Source organism: Camelina sativa, unplaced genomic scaffold, assembly GCF_000633955.1.
Source record: "Camelina sativa cultivar DH55 unplaced genomic scaffold, Cs unpScaffold00618, whole genome shotgun sequence".
Taxonomy (NCBI): domain Eukaryota; kingdom Viridiplantae; phylum Streptophyta; class Magnoliopsida; order Brassicales; family Brassicaceae; genus Camelina; species Camelina sativa.
Window position 1 is genome coordinate 20437 of NW_010921761.1, and position 10296 is coordinate 30732.

Below are 10296 nucleotides of genomic sequence, written 5' to 3' on the forward strand. Positions count from 1 at the left end.
ACCTGTTTATACATGAAAAGATGCAAATGCAATGCAACTACACTCTAATGCATGATTAGTCCTAAAGCTACACAATAATGGTGAAGATGGATAGAAAAAGATGTGAATAAACTAAGGGAAAACATGGTAAAATATATGAACATCACCGGGCAGCATCTGGCCGATGGGAGGTGGTCGCTTGCTTCACTCGGCCACCGTTTGGCTGATGGGTGTGGCCGCTGATGGTTGCGATCGTGTGCGTCTCCTGTTCCATCAACTGTGCTTTGGCCGATGAGGGGTGGTCGATGGGGTGAATCGGCTGGTGTTTTGCCGATGGTCTTGGCCGCGTGTACTCCCTGATCTTGTGCCTCTTCTCCACTTCACTCTTCTTTTTTGCTTCTTTGCGTCAAAACAAGTCCAAATGCTCCAAATGTGATGATATTACTCCAAGAACCTGAGAGGTAGCACACTAGATGCATTTGCTCCTAAAACAACCTAGAATGACAAGATTATGCAACAAAACTCTGCAAAAACAAAGCATAAGACTCAACAAAAACACAAGATATCAAATAGCAGCAATTATACTCGTTTTTTAAGTGTTTCAGAATAGAAAATTCCACTTAATTATAATAAAATAGAGATTTTAAAAGAAGAAGATCAATAACTACAATTTACAATCAGTTAGATGGTACTTTTAATATTTAAAATTATGTGCGAGATTTTAATTTAAAATATTTTCTATTAACAATATAATTTTTTGAGATCAAATATAATCATTCAAATTGTTGAGTATAAATCTATATAAACATTGAACTTACTTTAGTAAGTGCTATACAACATATATATTGTTGATGATAGTGTTTCCTTGACAAATATTTATTTGATATGTATCACGTGGTAACTAAAATCACCTTAAAAATCAGCATGAAGAATAACAGCATTGATGACTACCTCATGAGATTTATCTTACAAAGTTTCTTTCTTATTCATATTCCAGAAAAACATTCTTTAAAGGATTTGATATTGATTATGGATTGTTGACCTAATTGTACATATCATTTATGATTAGATGTTAACACTAACATAACAATATCTTATTATATAAAGCTTGATGTCAAAGTTACGCATTAACAAAATCGTGACACATGTTACTTGTATTGATAAAATGTTGACATGTGTCAATTCTAAATTTACTAAAACATTAAAAAAACCTAAAAAATTAAAAAGTAAAAGTTTTAAACCTATTAACTATCAATATTTGTTTATTCTTTCTTTTTAATATTTTAATTTAATTACGTTGCAGTACTTTTAGATTTTAGTTATATTATTTAGTTAAATTTGATTTCTTATTAGAAATTCGTGATGATTTTAAAATATTCCTTTATATTATTTTGAATCTTTTTTCTTTAATTAAGGATATGATTTTTTAAAAAATATCCCCGCAATTTGAATTTTTTTTTCTTTATTTTTTCCTTACATTTTTTTAATGTTGTAGTATTTTTAACATTAAAAAATGTTTTGGTGGCTGATAATATAGCTTTAGATTATTGAAATAATTGTAATAATAATTTTAAAATATAAAAATATAAATTAGTGTATTAAAGTAAAAACTTATCTCTAAATAAAACTATTTATATAATTATTTCTGGAAAATATATTTCATTTACAAAAAATATATTTTAAAATTTTAGTAGATATTTTTAAAACACGCGCATTGAGCGGGTCCTAATCTAGTTCAGTATAAAATCTGAATATACCAAATCTCATGAACATTACGTAGTGTAAAGTACATATATAATATCAAATCGTTAGAACATTTTTATCAAACTTGTTTTATCCATCGAAGCAAGTGTATTGTACTATTAAAGATTTCTCGCCAAATTCATGAATGTATCTATCTTATTTCACTTTCCATGAGTATATGGCAAAACGGTTAAGCCTGATTTAGAATCGCACAAAATGGTAATTGTGTAAAAGAGGGCAAAAATGAAAATATTCAAAAAATAAGACATTTTTGAAAAGGGGTATGCCAAAAATGGCATTTCTAATAAATTCTCTTATATTATTGATGTTTGTATTACTCGAGGCGGAGGCGTAATTGCGGGGATTTTTAAAACAGAGGCTAAATCTAAACGTATCTGCCGCTGATTATAGCATCAAATATTATAATGTTCTATTGTGTTGTTGTAATGGAAACTAAGGTGTTGACTGGTTCTCCCGCTACCTCCCGCAGGAGAGGTAGATACTATTGTGTCGTATCTGCGTTTACGGGTGGTAGCGGTTGCTAGCGATTGATGCCAATCACACAAACCGCTTCCAATTGTTTCCAACCGCTCCCAATCGCTCCCAACCACTGAATTCCAAAAGCTGCTTACCGCAAGCGTTTGCGGTTGCGGGCGTTTGCGGTTGGATTTTTTTTTTTTAAAACCAAAAAAAAGTCTAAAAATACTAATTTTTTTTTTCTTATATCTTCAAACTAACCATTGTACCCATAAAAGATGAGAGAAATTGAAGTACAAATACGATTAAGGAGATTAGAATATAAACAATTACAAGAAAATAAGATTCCAATTAACAAAAAACCAAAAAATATGATGTAAAACTATTGGCACATTGCACATACGTTCCAAAAAATCTAAAAAAATATATTTCAACAGAAGTTTAAGAAAATAAGATTATTTGTGAAAATATTAAAACAAATTACCAATGACTTTTCTTTACTCTTTCATAATTAATATACCTTAGCCTTGTATTCAATGTGAGGAACTTATTGAGTGTGTGAGATTTAGCAGAGAAGATCAATATTCTAACGCATAAGTTTTGTCATTTATCACATTACTTGATTAAATTTTGGGTGAAAAGCCAAATGCATAAAGTAATAAGTGTTTCAATATGAAATTTATTTATTTTTGAATAATTATTTTAATATTTTTAAAGATTTTTAATTATAAATCAAATTTAATAAAGTTTTTGGTGTTTTTAAACATATATATAATTATCTATTACATTTATTATGTTTTAACCGCTAATGCAACCGTTGGTCAACCAGTCGTTAAACTCCCGCAAACGCATCCATTTAAAAATGATAAACCAGTCATTCAAAACGTTTAATAAACGCTTGAAACTGCAATCGCCCGCTTCCGCAATCTCCCGCAACCGCAACCGCAAACGGGAGATTAATTGACTTTTTATTCTTATCATTTTATATATGGTTCACCTATATTAGTGTAATATCCGCGAACCATTTTTGGTGTTTTGATGGGGGTGTCGATCGACACCACAGGAGGTATCGATCGACACTCATTGTTTCTGGTTCGACCAGTTTGATTTAATTATCGATTTGGACCGGTTTGGTTTAGGAAAAACCATTAGACCGAGATATTTAAGTGTTTTGTCGACCAGCAGGGTTTTGGAAAGTCTTTCTTGTCGCCGTTTAACGTTTTTGAGAGAAAAAGGAAGAAAAAGAGAGTTCTTGAGTTTTTAGTAAGATTGGTGAAATTCCTTGCTATTTCCTGAGAGATCCAAGGCTGGGAAGGAGTTAGAAGCTTGCTATTAAGGTTGGATTCGTCATTGTTGGTCAGAAACTTCCTGGAAAGAGGTGAGTGCATGACCATGGCTAATCTATGCCTTTGATTCCCTTGTTCTTGCTTGTTTGTTTCTTGTTTGTGTGTTTTTCTTGCTGGGATTGGTTGATACAGGTTCCTACGGATGTATAAGGCTTGGGTTTTGAGTATTGGACGATTTGGAGGAGATTTGGGAGCGAGATCCGACTCTCGACTTCGTGCGGATCGCAGTTGCAGAGGGAGTGTCGGTCGACACCAACAAATTGGGCATCGATCGACACTGTGGGGTAGTGTCGGTCGACACCAAGGCCAGTGTCGGTCGACACTAGGCTGGTGTCGGTCGACACCTCCCTTCCAGCGAGACGATGTTTGATTTCCTGGTTTGTGTGTTTGTTTGTTGCTTGTTTTGGAACTTTGGAATCATTGTTGCTTGTGTGTATAGCCCAGTAGATGGGAGGATTGCCTCACTGAGTGTTTATCAAATACTCATGCATCTCAATATGTGTTTGTGGTGCAGGTAAAGGCAAAGTGTGATCGTGGAATCAAGGCGATGAAGAGGAGGATGTTCTAGTGGTTCGCTTGGTTGTCTGGCTTCTGTTAGGTTGCTAGAGTTGAGTCCTAGAACATTGTTTAGGATTGCTAGTTATTTGATTTATGCTGTTTGGATCATTAGTTTGTGATTGGAATTAATATTGGTTATTATTTTATTGGTTATTGGCTTATTGGATATTTATTGGTTTGTTATTCCGCTGTTGATTCTGAATGTGGTTAGGTGGCTAGTGGGTATGGGACCACTAGTTGTAGTTTATTTATGTATATATATATTTTTATCTATTTACAAAAAAAGGTTGGTCCTTTCAATTAGATTATGTTTTTCTGTTTTAATATTTTTAACTGTTATAAATCATATTTTATGTATTTTTATTTTTATTTTATTTTGAACTTATGCTAGTTCAATTGAAAATAGTAAGATTTATTTGAGGACATTCAATGTATTTTATCATGTCATAGAACATGTCAAGAATTAGAATTATTTATTTAGTATGTGTAAACATATTTATTTAGTATAACATCTATAACCCAAATTTTTGTCATTTTGGTTTTTGGTTCAGTTTATATTTGGGTGTTTGAGTGTTAATCAGTACTTTAAGACTTGGATTAGAACATCGGTTGGCCTGGAAACGATAAAAAATAAGTTATAAATGAGAGAACATAGGCATGTATGTTTTGGAGATACTGTATCCACCAAATGTAAATTTCTGTTATAATATTTATTTGACAATATTTATATTAGTCCAACGGATAAAAGGTTGGGCAAAGAATATCCGTATTTGGTTGTCAAAAATAAATAAATAGGGAAAGCTTCTAACAGGATATCCGTATTTTTCGTTTGACTATTTAATTTTTACAAAATTAATGGAAATTATCCAAAAAATTTTAAAAAAATTATTTCTTTATTTTTAATCCAAAAATAGTTGAATTCTACAAAACATATGTTCTTAAATTAACTCTCACCAAAATTATTAAGAATTTGAAAATTGAATGCTGTTATATAAATTTTCTAATCTTATGTGGAATTTTGCAGATTAATCTTTTTATTTTTATTTTATAGACTTTTTAAAGATAATGATGACTTAAAAAACAAATTTCAAGGTATTCATGTTATAAAGATTTACTGCCATGTGTGTTGTTTGTTTTCTTTTCCATATACATCCCAAATTGTAATACCATTTTAAAAAATACTGTTCACATCATATATTTGAAAAAAAATAAGAAAAATAATATAATTTAATACATACAACTGATTACAAATTACCAACACAATCATGGAAGATTAAATTGAATTTTTATGTGTTGGTTTCTAAAGTTAATTGATAATGTTAAATCAAGGCTCAACTATATACCCTAATAAGAAATTCCTATAGATTTTTCTTAAATAAATCTATATAAAGACTGAAGAAAACAAACACTAATATAGTATTTTGTGACTACCGGGTTCATATAAAAAATGTGGACTTCTTTTAAGCAATCAAATATAATTTTTTTTGTTTTGCAGATGCTATGTCAACGGGATGAACACCCGTTTATACCACAATCCTCACTTATATACAATCTCTAGGTAAAAAAATTATGCTTTGGAAAAAGATCTTAATTTGTATATGCTTATTTACACGACAGAAAATTTTAAATTTAACAATTCATAGAACATAGTATTGGTTAACTAAAAAAGAATATAGTAGATGTTAGCAATATGCATATGCAAACTTAAATACTAAGAGAGATACATTTTTTTTTGCATAAACAAAGAGGTACAAAAATAGTGTAGAGTGCTGTATATGATATGTAATGTTAAATCGATTACTCTATTTATAGGCTGGAAAGAGTCAGGCTAAACATTTTTTTACTTTTACGTTTAGAACAACAAAACTCTATATAAAATCTTTTAAAATCTTATTTATTTTTCAGTTAACTTATATACAATATGTTTGAATCTATATGGATGATTCGATTTGGATAATGAATTAATTTTCTAGATTTTGCAATTCCTATTAAACCGATAAGAGTAAATATATAAGGTTAGTTTTATAAATAATCCCTAAAGTTTAGATTTTTGGTAAAATAATTACTGATTTATTTCAAGATTTCTTAAAATAAATAATCTGTTTAAATTAAAGTTAAGTTATTTTCATCTATACTATTCAAATTTAATTAGATATAGTTGTTATGGAAATCTTAAATGATAAGTTTTATTAATTGCAAAAATCTCTTATTATTTTATAAAATTTTAATTACTATTTAAAATTCAAGTAATTGTTTATATAAATAATTTTGTCTTTACTATAATATTTAAAATTTTCATTTTGTAATCTTATTGGCTGTAATTTTTTTATATAGATGTCATATATTTGAATTTATTATTTGTAATTAATATAGTTCCATAAAATATAGGAATGTATCATTTATTGTTAATATAGTTTCCTCAAATACTAGAATATTTTGAATTATAAAAAGAGTTAATCATTTAGTCTTTAATAATTGTTACCATTGTTTTAGGAAATTTATATTGATTTTAAAAATTATGTAGGCAAGTGGATTTGTTTGGCAACATAGATCTATGTTATAGTTTTTTTTTTTTTTTTATCCCTATGTGTGCTCCCTAATTAATAGTATAGATAATATGTATATGTTAACAATCCAAAATTACAAACTCAAATATAAAATATGAAAAAATCATAAATCTAGCTTTCTGTGCGACGAGCGGCTTCACACCTAGTATCCGGGTACTGGCCAAGTATTGAAAACAACTGCTAAAATTTTGTCGTTTCCAAACTCTTTTGTGTTTTGAAATAATGAATTGCGGTTTATTTGATCTCTTGTTGGATGCACCCAATATAGAATTCAGAACACAACTTAGCTTATAAAGAATGGCTCTCTTTATTTATGTTTAGAAAATATCTCTCTCAAAACTAAACACTCTCAAGCTCTTAATGTTCTCTCTTACAATTGTCACAACTCAACAATTGTATTTATAGAGTTAGCACACCTTTGCTAATCCTATTCCCATTAGAACTTATTAAGTCTATCTCTTATCTTAATCCTAACTTGATAAGGATCTCTAAGACTATAAGGAATGTTGAAGCTTATCCAACATTCACCCCCTTAAGCTTCAACTTGGTCTTGGACATGTCTTCCACTCCTATCAAGCTTCTCATTTCGCAAAACTTGATCTTTGCCAATGCCTTCGTCAAGATATCCGCTTCTTGATCTTCTCCTGGTACATGCTTCACATCAACAAGCTCCCTCTCCTCACATTCTCGTATAAAATGGTATAACTTGTGTATGTGTTTGGTTCGACCATCAAATACAGGGTTCTTGCAGAGCTGTATTGCTGACTCGTTGTCGATCCAAATGATGATCTGCTCCGTTTCCTTTCCGGTGATCTTGCTCAAAGTGTCCTGCAACCAAATAGCTTGTTTAGTTGCCTCCGTCGCTGCCATGTACTCTGCTTCGCATGACGAGAGAGAAACTGTCCCCTGTTTTTGTGAACACCAACTGATTGGTGTAGTTCCAAAACAGAACATGTAACCCGTGGTGCTTCTCCCATCATCCGAATCAATGTTGTGACTACTGTCACTGAAACCATGAATCTTTCTCGACCATATTTCAAACCATAGGATACGGTTCCACTAAGATATCGAAGTATCTGCATCACTATGACACCATGTGAGTGTCGACGGCTCTGCATATACCGACTAGTGACACAAACTAAGAAAGCTAAATCTGGTCGAGTGTGTAGTAAGTATCTTAAGCATCCCACATTCCTTCTGTAGCTCGTAGGACCTATCTCTTCTTCCTTTTCAGCCTTTGAAACTGTAAGTCCAAACTCCATAGGGATCTTTGTTGAATTACATCTTTCTAAGCCAGCTTCTCTCAAAATCCTTCTTGCATAAGCTTCCTGCTTAATTTCGATTCCATCCTCTCCTTGATGAACTTCGATGCCTAGATAGTAAGTGAGCTTTCCAAGTTCAGACATCTCAAAATTAGATGACATCCCCATCTTGAAATCTTTTATGGCTTTGAGATTATTTCCTGTTACAAAGAGATCATCAACATAAACTGCAACTATTAGAAGTGATTCTCCATCTTGTTTTCGATAAACAGAGGTCTCCTTTGAACACTTCTTAAACGACATTGCTTTCAAAATCTGATCCAACTTTGTGTTCCATGCTCTTGGAGCTTGTTTCAAACCATACAATGCCTTTGTCAGTTTGTAAACCTTGTGTTCCTTCCCTTTGATTTCAAATCCATCAGGCTGTTCTACATAAACATCTTTCTTTAGTTCTCCATGTATAAAAGCTGTTTCTACATCTAAGTGATGAATCTCCCAACCATGTGATGCAGCTAGAGCAATTAGTAACCTTATGGTTTCAAGTCGCGCAACTGGTGCAAAAACCTCATCAAAATCTATGCATGATTCTTGCTCATATCAATTTTCTACAAGCCTTGCCTTGTATTTATTGATTGTGCCATCTGCATTTTTCTTGATTTTGAATATCCACTTGAGACCAATCATTTTTGTCTCCATCGGTTTGTCAACTAAACACCAGGTGTTGTTCTTGTGAATGGATTCAATTTCTTCCTTTCAAGCTTGTATCCATTCTTTTAAACCCTCTATTTCTCTGTAACTTCTTGGTTCTTCATTAATCAACAGTAGCAACTTCTCACATTCTTCCTCAGCTTGAAGAACGTAATCGTTGAGATATCTTGGTCTGACACTTTGGCGATTTGAATGTCGAAGAACTGGTTGAACTACTTGACCTGCATTATTCACTCCTTCTTTGTTGTTATGAGCACCATGATTACCCGTGTTGTCTTCAATCTCCTGTTCTTGATCATCATCTTCACCGTCATGATCATCATTCTCTTCTTCTTGATTGTTTACTACTACGGGTCCATCACCAGTATCTATAACTTCTCCCCACCTCATGTGAAACATCCCCGGATTCCCACTTGATCCACTTGTTGTTTCATTCCAATTCCATCTTGTAGCTTCATCAAACACTACATCACGGCTCACTACAATTCTTCTTGAAGTCGGATTATACAACCTGTATGCTTTGGATCATGGCTCGACTCCAAGATGCACTAGAGGCTGTGACCTATCATCCAATTTCTTTAAGTTTGTAGCTTCAATCTTTGAGTAGGCTCGACAACCGAACACCCTTAGATGTTTGGTTTCATTCCTCGTAAGCTTTCGTAGGGAGTTTTGTTCTCAAGTGCCCTCGTTGGTACCCTGTTAATTATGTATGTGGAGTGTCTAACTGCTTCCCCCACAAATAATTAGGTACCTTCATTGCCTTGAGAGTGCTCCTCGTCATCTCCATTAGTGTCTGATTCCTCGTCAACTTCCATGTGTCGTCTTCAAGTCTTGAGTTTAAGCACAATGGCGTACCAATCTTTAGATTAATCTTGTACAGCCTGTTTGGTGAACGAGTGACTCGTACTAACAATCTCCCGCTTGGATCATGCACTGTCAAGAAGTTTTGTCTCTTCCTCACATGACATCCAACTTATGTAGCTTGTCCTAGACTCAGAATGTTGCTCTTAAGGTTAGGGATAAAGTAGATGTTGGTGACAAGTCTTTGTTCACCAGTTTTCCCTTGAAAGAGGATAGAACCTTTTCCTTCTATCTTGACATATGAGCCATCTCCGAATGTCATGTGGTTGCTTGCTCCATTGTCTAAGTACCAAAGTCCTTCTTCCCCTGTTTTGTTTTCGTAAACCTTCGGTATTAATTTTTCTTCGTTTAAGAACACCACCTCGTGCATGTAAAGTGCTGATTCAGCATCGCGTGTCTCTATTTTATGCGATTCTTGTGTTCTTTGAACTCTCTCGGGACAATTAGAGGCGTAGTAGCCAGCCTTATCACACCAAAAACAGATAATCTTGGAGACATCCTTCTTCTCCTTATCTTGCGTTTGATTTTGCGATCGATCATGTGATTTAAAGCGTCCTCTACCACATCCTTTGCGTCCACGTCCTCTGTTTCTGCGTCCTCTGTGTTGTTGAGCTCCAAAATCTTGTTGATAAGAGTTAGCATATAAAAGCTTTCCTTGTGTGTCTCCACCGTTTTCTTCACCGAGAATTCTTTCTTCGTAAGCTTTTAATCTTCCAACAATGTCTTGATATCGTTTAGTATTTAGATCCAACACTTGCTCGAGAGACGCTATGATTTGAATAAACTTGTGTCTTG